The sequence below is a fragment of the Bombyx mandarina genome, chromosome 03 (genome assembly GCF_030267445.1).
Source record: "Bombyx mandarina strain Sakado chromosome 03, ASM3026744v2".
NCBI classification, from domain to species: Eukaryota; Metazoa; Arthropoda; class Insecta; order Lepidoptera; family Bombycidae; genus Bombyx; species Bombyx mandarina.
Genome location: NC_143210.1, coordinates 9,643,536 through 9,651,984, shown reverse-complemented (window position 1 = coordinate 9,651,984; position 8,449 = coordinate 9,643,536).

Sequence of the window (8,449 nt, the reverse complement as noted above, 5' to 3'; positions counted from 1 at the left end):
ACTTTCAATGCAGTACATTTATTAAACTATACTTTATGAAATATCTAAAAAAGTAAAGATCAGTGTATTATTTATTTTCTTTATGATTATTAAAATAATACAATGGAGAATTTTAATGACCATAGACTTTTAATCAGATGATACGGATATGTGAATCTTATTTGATGTAGAAAATTCTTTCGTTTTTCCATAGTCCAATTGTATTACTACCAAACACTGTCGCGTTTCCGATCCGGTGGTAGATTCTGCGAAGCACTGCTCTTGTTAGCGCCAGTGTTAGCAACACCTCCAGTTTGAGCCCCGAGAGCTCACCCACACGCTAGGTTAATATAGCCTCTCAAGGCTATCAGCATAGGTAAGAAAAAAAAAAACCAAACACCCTAGTAGATTCAAGAGAAAGTAGTATTAGTATTGCAAGTGCGGTGGAAAAATAAGATGTGAATGGAGTTGAGACTTCAATCTTGTGCTTGAAGGTGGATAGCGATATACAAATCTTAAGATGGGTAGCAGAATTTACTAAAATATACTTAAAATCTCTTTTGGGATTGGTCTTTAAAGACCAGGCTAGCCTTGAACTCATCCTACTATCAGAAAGGAAAATAAGTACATATTGTCTTTCTGCCTATTTCTCTGGTGATATGAGTGTAAGTATCATTTGTATTGCCTTGTAAAGTAATAAAACATATAACCCACTTTATGGAAAGCAGGTAATGTCCCAAATCGCCCATGGACACTAGCACAGCCGTATCGCAGCACAGATCATATGCTTCTTTTAATAACTAAACACTGCCATCAAAGGAATCTGAAAATACGAGCACTCGAAAAAGGTCAAAATGACCACGAATGTACCTTCATACATTCCTACAGCAAATATAGTCTAATCCAACCCGCGCCACCCCCTTTGTAAGCCAACATTATCTCGTGTTATTTTTCGATATTACCCCATTTTACGGGGGTACGGTGCGCGTAAATCAAATTTATAGCCTTTTTATACAGGCATTAAAATTTTATCAGCGAAATTTCTTTCTGGTCCATTGTCCAGTTGAGTTCTGTCACCCTTTTGACTTTTGAGTCGGGTAGGATTTATTTGACGCGCTTTGTGGAATAACTTGTTATTGTGTAGTCTTTTTCATATTTCGAAATAAAACGTGTTAATGGCCGTACTATACTTGGTGCTTACTATGAGTATAGGTACTTGGTTTCTCGCCGGATCTTCTCAGCGGATTGCGATCACGATCCGGAAGTAGATTCCGAAGCAACCACCCTTGAGTTGTTAGATCTCGTTTGGAGGCATCCGGGTAGCTGTTAGCAAATCCCAACCCTCCTGGCTGAGCCCTTGCTCACCCACCTGTCCTAGTAAAACTGGAAAGGCCTCCGGGCCACCAATAATCTCTTAAAAAAAAAAAAACTTGATGCAATTGGTCTGCATATTGACTTTGAATCCTAATATTGTGAGTGGAGTTATTGACTGCAGAAGGCGTCGTGACCTAAAGAATAAGATGGTTTCTGTGTAATCTTTTCGGGCGATGTGACTTAACCCACTGAGATTCTCGTCGGATCTTCTCAGTGGGTCGCGATTCCGTTCCGGTGGTGGATTCTGCGAAGAATTGCTCTTGCTAGGGCTAGTGTAAGCAAATTCTCTCAGGTCGAGCCCCTAGAAGATTGCACAAAGTGGGAATGAGTTGCTCGCTCCAGGCATTTCAATATTGTAGTAATTGTTACGTTATAATACTCAGTGTAAAAAATTCATATTTAAAAAAAATCTAATATTAAAAAATAAATAAATAATAATTTTATATGTAAAAAAAAAAAAGACATGCCCGCTGAGTTTCTTGCCAATTCTTCTCAGGACGGAGGCTAGTTCTTGTGAATTGGCGGTAGTTCTTTTGACGTTCCACAAGTATGTACTTTCATTTATGTTGAATAAAAAATTTTTGATTTGATTTGATTTGATTTGATCTCACCTACAAGTTCACGCGTAGATAGAACAGCTCCTTAACGCTACCAGCGAATAGGTAGGAAAAAAGAGCGATGTCAGTTATGAACGATTTCTATGATGAATTAACTAACAAAGTCGCAGAAAAAAAAAAAAAACTCGATTGCTAGTGGTAAGGCATATTGTGAGTCCGCCAATGTTTCATAATTATAACAAATAAATTTAATTTCTGAAAAAGATGTGCAAGTCGTGAAAGTATATTAAGTACATCCTGCGTCATATCTATATCTATATATTAATACGTGAAGCAAAAACTTTGTACCTTTGTACGACAATTGCGCGGACGGAGGAGTATGAAATTTCCCACACTTAAAGAGAATATAGAGAAGGAGTGCAGAATGTTAATATTTTTTTTAATTATGCATGAAAAAGTCATTAATTAAATCAACCAATAAAAATATTACACACACTACCATGTATTTGACACACACACGCATGCATACTATTTGTTTAATGTCAAACTTTTCTTATTGCTTATAGTCTGTGGTCAAATTGATAATAGAGTAATATTATTTATCTTTATTAATATTTGCCTAAAGTGTAGTGTGTGCCTTGGCGAAATCTGTGATTATAGATGTATAGATATATGTCTATCAATAGAATCATTATAGTGTACAAGCCTATAATTTCGAGTAATTATAGTCGAATTTCGACCACTAGTGGACCACTAGTTATGGTAAAATCGCATTATGGGTACGCGAAACTTTTCTATTAGGCCACAGGATTGAGTTTTTTTAAATAGGTTCCAGGTAATATTGTTGCCTGTTAGGTAGGACGGCGTCATGGTTTGAGAGTGGTCTCCATTTAGATTTTACCGATCGCTTGGCGTGGACGAGCCGCGCTCGAGGCGTGCACACGGGGTGTCGAGTCTTCCGCAGCGCTGAACGGGTCCTTGTGTTCAAAATGAAGATATCGTATCTGAAAAACTATTAGGAATAATATATAGTTTTTTTTAACTTCGCCCCATAATGCTTCCTTAACTTTATGGACCAAATAATGCTGCGAACAATCAACACATCAAACTCAAACGGTTTATCTTCCTTGTATTCTCATATTGGATAGTATTATTCTTCCTTTTTTCTAGTTTAAAATTCCAATTCAGTTTATCTTTCGGATTGTTTACAATCTCTGGATCTACGCAGGGGCTCAGTTATCCCTGTGTTTTGTAAGGTATATTGCATAAGGTGGTTGTCCTGTGGAATTGTTTGAGATAGTTCCAGAGCAGAGTTTCATCTATATTAGCTAAAAATAACGTGTTCAAACCCCTTCTATTTCTAAAGATGTTTCTGGAGCGATATGAAATGAGCTTCTTCCAATGAGGTTTTAAAAAGAGTCCTAATGGGTAAGTAGAAGTCCGGCTAGGTTTTTGGAATGTCTATCGCGACCCGCTGGGAAGATCCGGCGAGAAACTCAGCGAGCTGATGAATGGGTTAGGTTGCACATCGATCTCTTTGTCGAGTTCGACGAGTACGGTTACGGGAGTAAGCCTGCTCCTAGTGCTAGAGCTGAAGGCGTCTAATGCAAAGGTTATTGGATCTAATGGAAAGGACGTGTCTAGAGGGTCGACGGTGACTGGCTCCTGCGTGATCAGGATTCGGGGAAGCATATATCCTGGAGCTTCGGTGAACCATCAGTTTTTTTTAATTTTTTTTTTTTAATATTTACTAACAATCACGCCACGTTAACTGGTCCCGTGATAAGTTCGTAAAGATATATTTAATATACATCCATAACCCTGGAAAAGACATTTATATTTATCATACAAATATCTTCCCTTGGCGGGATTCGAACCCGCGACCCCCTTGTGTAGTGACCATGTCACTTACCACTACACCAGGTGGCAGTTAAATCAGTTGATCCACGTTGATTTGTCTTCTAAGCAAAAACTATATATCACTTATTTTATGTTTATAATAATCTTTACTATGTACGAAATTCCTCTGAAACACTTGCGTGTTACGCCGTTTTCATTCACGAACGTATTGCCAGCTGAATCGGCTGAAACAATAAAAGCAGACGGCCGATCTTATCGATATGTGATGTCGCGTCCGGGCCCGCGGCGAAACCGGACTTTAAGCCGCGAGCCCTGCATTGCGACACGGTTTTTTCCGTTTTAAAAAAAAGCTCTTTTAATCGGTTTAAAAAATAATGGTTTTCTAGTGTTATGTTGATACTATGGATACTAAAAATGCACGTTTCCATTTAGGAATTCGTGAATCGTGAAGGGAGATCTCATAATTTCGTAATGTGGGTACTTGCATTAAAATATCGATAATCCTTATCGAACAAAATTGAGTTTAAGTCTTCTCATAATTAGATGCTAGGCTGATGTTTTCTTAATACCAATTCGAAATCTTTACGATTACGATCGTTACGTTGTCGAAATAATAACACAAATGCCCAAGCGTAATTCTGACTAAATAAATTTATTGCATTAAACTTTGGTTCATAGTACGAGTATACTTGAAATGTTGTAAACAAGATAAATTCTAAATCAACTGTAATTATTAATTTCTTATTGCGAAGGTCGGTGGACGAGCTCACCTAATGTTAAGTGGTCACGTACACATCAACTACGTAAATGCTACCACCCACTTTGAGACATGAGTTCTAAGTGTCAGTCTTTTACCGAAACAAATCGCCAGATAAATTCATTTCATTTTTATTATCAAAAAAGTTATTCCTTCATCGTGGAAATCATTCATGAACTAGAATGTAAAGTAAGTATAAGTAAAAGTTTTATACCAGCCTGCGGGATTCGAACACCGGCACAGTTGCATCGCTCGATACGAATGCACCGGGCATTCTATCCTTTAGGCCACGACGTTATTAATTAAATAAGATGATTTAGTTTGAAAAAAAGACAAAAAATTATAAATTATATTTAGGCTTAAAATCGATTTTAAGTTCAAGGATATGCGCATTCATTGAAATAATATATTCGTTAGCAAACAAACATTTTAAATTCAAAATACATCCATTGAGGCGAGTCGGCTCGTCTGGCCACAGGTTTTTAATATGACCGAACAGGCTAGCCATACATTATACGGTATTAAGCTACCGACCAAACGCATACAGCGAAGAGGCCTTTATAATGCGAACGATCTGGAAAATGAATTCAGACTAAAAACGTATGGATTCAATAGAATAAATGTTGACTTGTTTTTTTTTTTTTCAAACATTAATTTTAAGTATTAAGAGAGCCGTAATATTAAAGTTCGTTAGCATTCTCTTTAATTCATAATAAATTATTTGGCTTTATTTAGTACTATTAACTTGTGACTTTTATTGCTTAGATGGGTGGACGAGCTTACAGCCCACCTGGTGTTTAGTGGTTACTGGAGCCCATAGACATCTACGACGTAAATACGCCACCCACCTGGAGATATCAGTTCTAAGCCGGCTTAGAACGGCTGCCCGTCCTTCAAACCAAAACGCATTACTGCTTCACAGCAGAAATAGGCAGGGTGCTGGTACCTACCCGCGCGGACTCACAAGACTGACAAGACTGAAGACATTGCTGAATTAACGCTGGAGCGTTTGATAAGAGATAATATCCGATGGCGCACATTTTTGTAAATACAAAAGAGACCCTGAAATGAAATTCAATTACATTTTTTTTATTTGGTAGAAAGAACAGCATACGGCCCACCTGATTGACACTGGTTAGCGTTACTCATGGAGGTAAGCAAAGTCAGGGCACAGCCAGGTCGCTGCCTACTGCTGATTACTCTCCGCAGGCCTCGTTTGAAGTAGTTTTTGAGGACTTTGGTCTTCCTCTTCTCCTTTTTCTTCTCTGGAGGCGCCGGAATCCGACATTACTCGGTCTGTTACCCCTCTAGACCGGGAATCCGTAAACGGAATGCCCAGCGTTAAAAAAAAAAGCCTCGTTTGAAGAAAGAAGACCGTTAATTTTTGTAGATATTGTACTAAAATTACATAAAATTACATTTACTGGTGGTAGGACCTCTTGTGAGTCCGCACGGGTAGGTACCACCGCCCCGCCTATTTCTGCCGTGAAGCAGTAATGCGTTTCGGTTTGAAGGGTGGGGCAGCCGTTGTAGCTATACTGAAACCTTAGAACTATATCTCAAGGTGTGTGGCGCATTTACGTTGTAGATGTCTATGGGCTCCAGTAACCACTTAATACCAGGTGGGCTGTGAGCTCGTCCACACATCTAAGCAATAAAAAAAATAAAAAAAAATTAAATCTTACTTAGTTCTTGAAAAACAAGCCAAAATCGGATAGCTCGAATAATTGTCACAACAAGCATAATGATTCGACTATTCAGTTACATATTGTGCTTGGGTCACACAAATAGCTTTAGGTAACGGTACCCGTTTTTATTACCATATTAAGATTCGTAGGGTGAGATTCGCTATGAAACTTAAGCGCAAAAATTTTCGCATGGTCCTGCGCCTAAAAAAAGTTTTCACTGAAACACAGTTGATAGAACATTGATTTTTTTATTATAAAGACTTCGGTGAACACAGAGTTTTGATTTGAAATCACAATTTTTTTTCAAGTTGATTTATTACAAAAAAGGGCAATTTTATATAATTCTACATATATATATACCTAGTGTTGGGGTGTTCGGTATCACCTACTAGGGTGGGTGACGTGTTTGAGTAGGCGGCTGACCGCGGCCCGGCTGCAATCAGCTAACCGAATCAACGGTGGAGCAAACACAATTGATAGCCTTCAACGGACCCTTCACGTGGAAAGAGTCAAATTTCTGCCGTGCGAACCGGCTTCGATCAGTTCTCTTCCGACCTATTTATTACGTAATAAGTACCTTCTTCAAAAATGGTCACCCTGGAACATCTTAAGTATAAAATTCAAAATCTGAGCTCTGAGATAAAGAACTATTCTAACTAACTTCAAATAGTTTTACTAATGCTACAGGTTTTTGTAAGCTCTAGATGTGTAAGCGAGCTCGTCGTCCCCTTCTCTTAAACTAGCTTTTGCCCGCGACTTCGGCCGCGTGAAATAGTTACTTTGGCATAACACTAAATTTTACCCCCACTTCATTTACGTAGAAAGTGAAAATATTTTTGAATTATAGCATGCTAAGGAGCTATTTAAACCCCTATATTATATAAACATTCTTTAATGGTGCTCCACTTGTATTGGTCTTACTGTGATGTTATTATATAACCTATAGCCTTACTCAATAAATGGGCTATCTAACACTGAAAGAATTTTTCAAATCGGACCAGTAGTTTCTGAGATTAACGCGTTCAAACAAACAAACTCTTCAGCTTTATAATATTAGTATAAATTCAAAGGCCCCGATCTAAGTGACGAAGAAGTCCTCTCTAAGTAAGAACTAAGAGACAACTCTGAATGAATTCCGCCATCTACATTGAGACATGAGAAGTATCTTTCTTTCAGGTCTTTTCAGGTCTTCACAGTATAGTTTGTAATGGCTGTCTTCACACTGGAATTCATGGAAGTTTGGGAGTATTATAGGCTTACAGTATTCACAGTTGCTGTGGAATTCCTGTTTTGCCTAATCTTATCTAGAGTACGGATGGGCCTGCATGTTCCGAGTACACATGAGCTATTACCACTGCTTCGAACATTAAGCATAACCCCTTACAGATTGGGCTCTTTAAGGAGCAAGTAGTTTTTATACAAAGGAAATTTATGTACATATACCTACTATTAAATTTGTTTAATGAATATTTGGGGGTCCGTGACGGGTCAGTACTACCAATTTCTTGGCCCAGCGACCTCGTCACTTTTCAAGGTAAAGCTAAATCACAGGGCTTAAATGTTCCACTAAACAGAATCAAAGCGAAAACTTGCCTCAAGAAGATATGCCCTGGAACTGCTTCCTTTTAAGGCTTAAAGGACGCGCGCTGCACTTGTGGTACCTCTCAGTAAAATGTATTTATTTATTAAAATAACCGACTTCATCGCTCAAATTCATGGGTGTTCTTGGTTTCAGCATTTCTTTACCGAATGCTTTATCAACGACGTAAATTAATAAGAAATATATTGTGGAGATTGATTTACTGTAAATCATGTGTAATGATAGACACCTACCCTAAACTGTTTTAGTGGCAAATGAAGTAGCATATACCTATTTATCAGACGCTTGCTACTACTAAAAATACTGAGATCATACATTATTGAGAAATTCTGTCGTACTATGTAGGTATGTACAATAGTCTCGCAATTGTTAATACAAACTATCGTCTTTTACGTTTTTACTGATAGTTCCAGCGAAACTGGGTTTTAACTAGTCTATAAAAATGCCATTTCGAATTTAAGTCTCCATTAGAAGTTGTATAGGTACTCAACACATGACTCGATCAAACTACAACAAAAACAACTCTTCGATGTTACGACGTAACGTGAAATAAACATTAACATGTGCAATGCACGTTTACTTGTAACCTGTTCGCTGCATTTTATGAGTATCAGAGAATGATCATACCCGATCC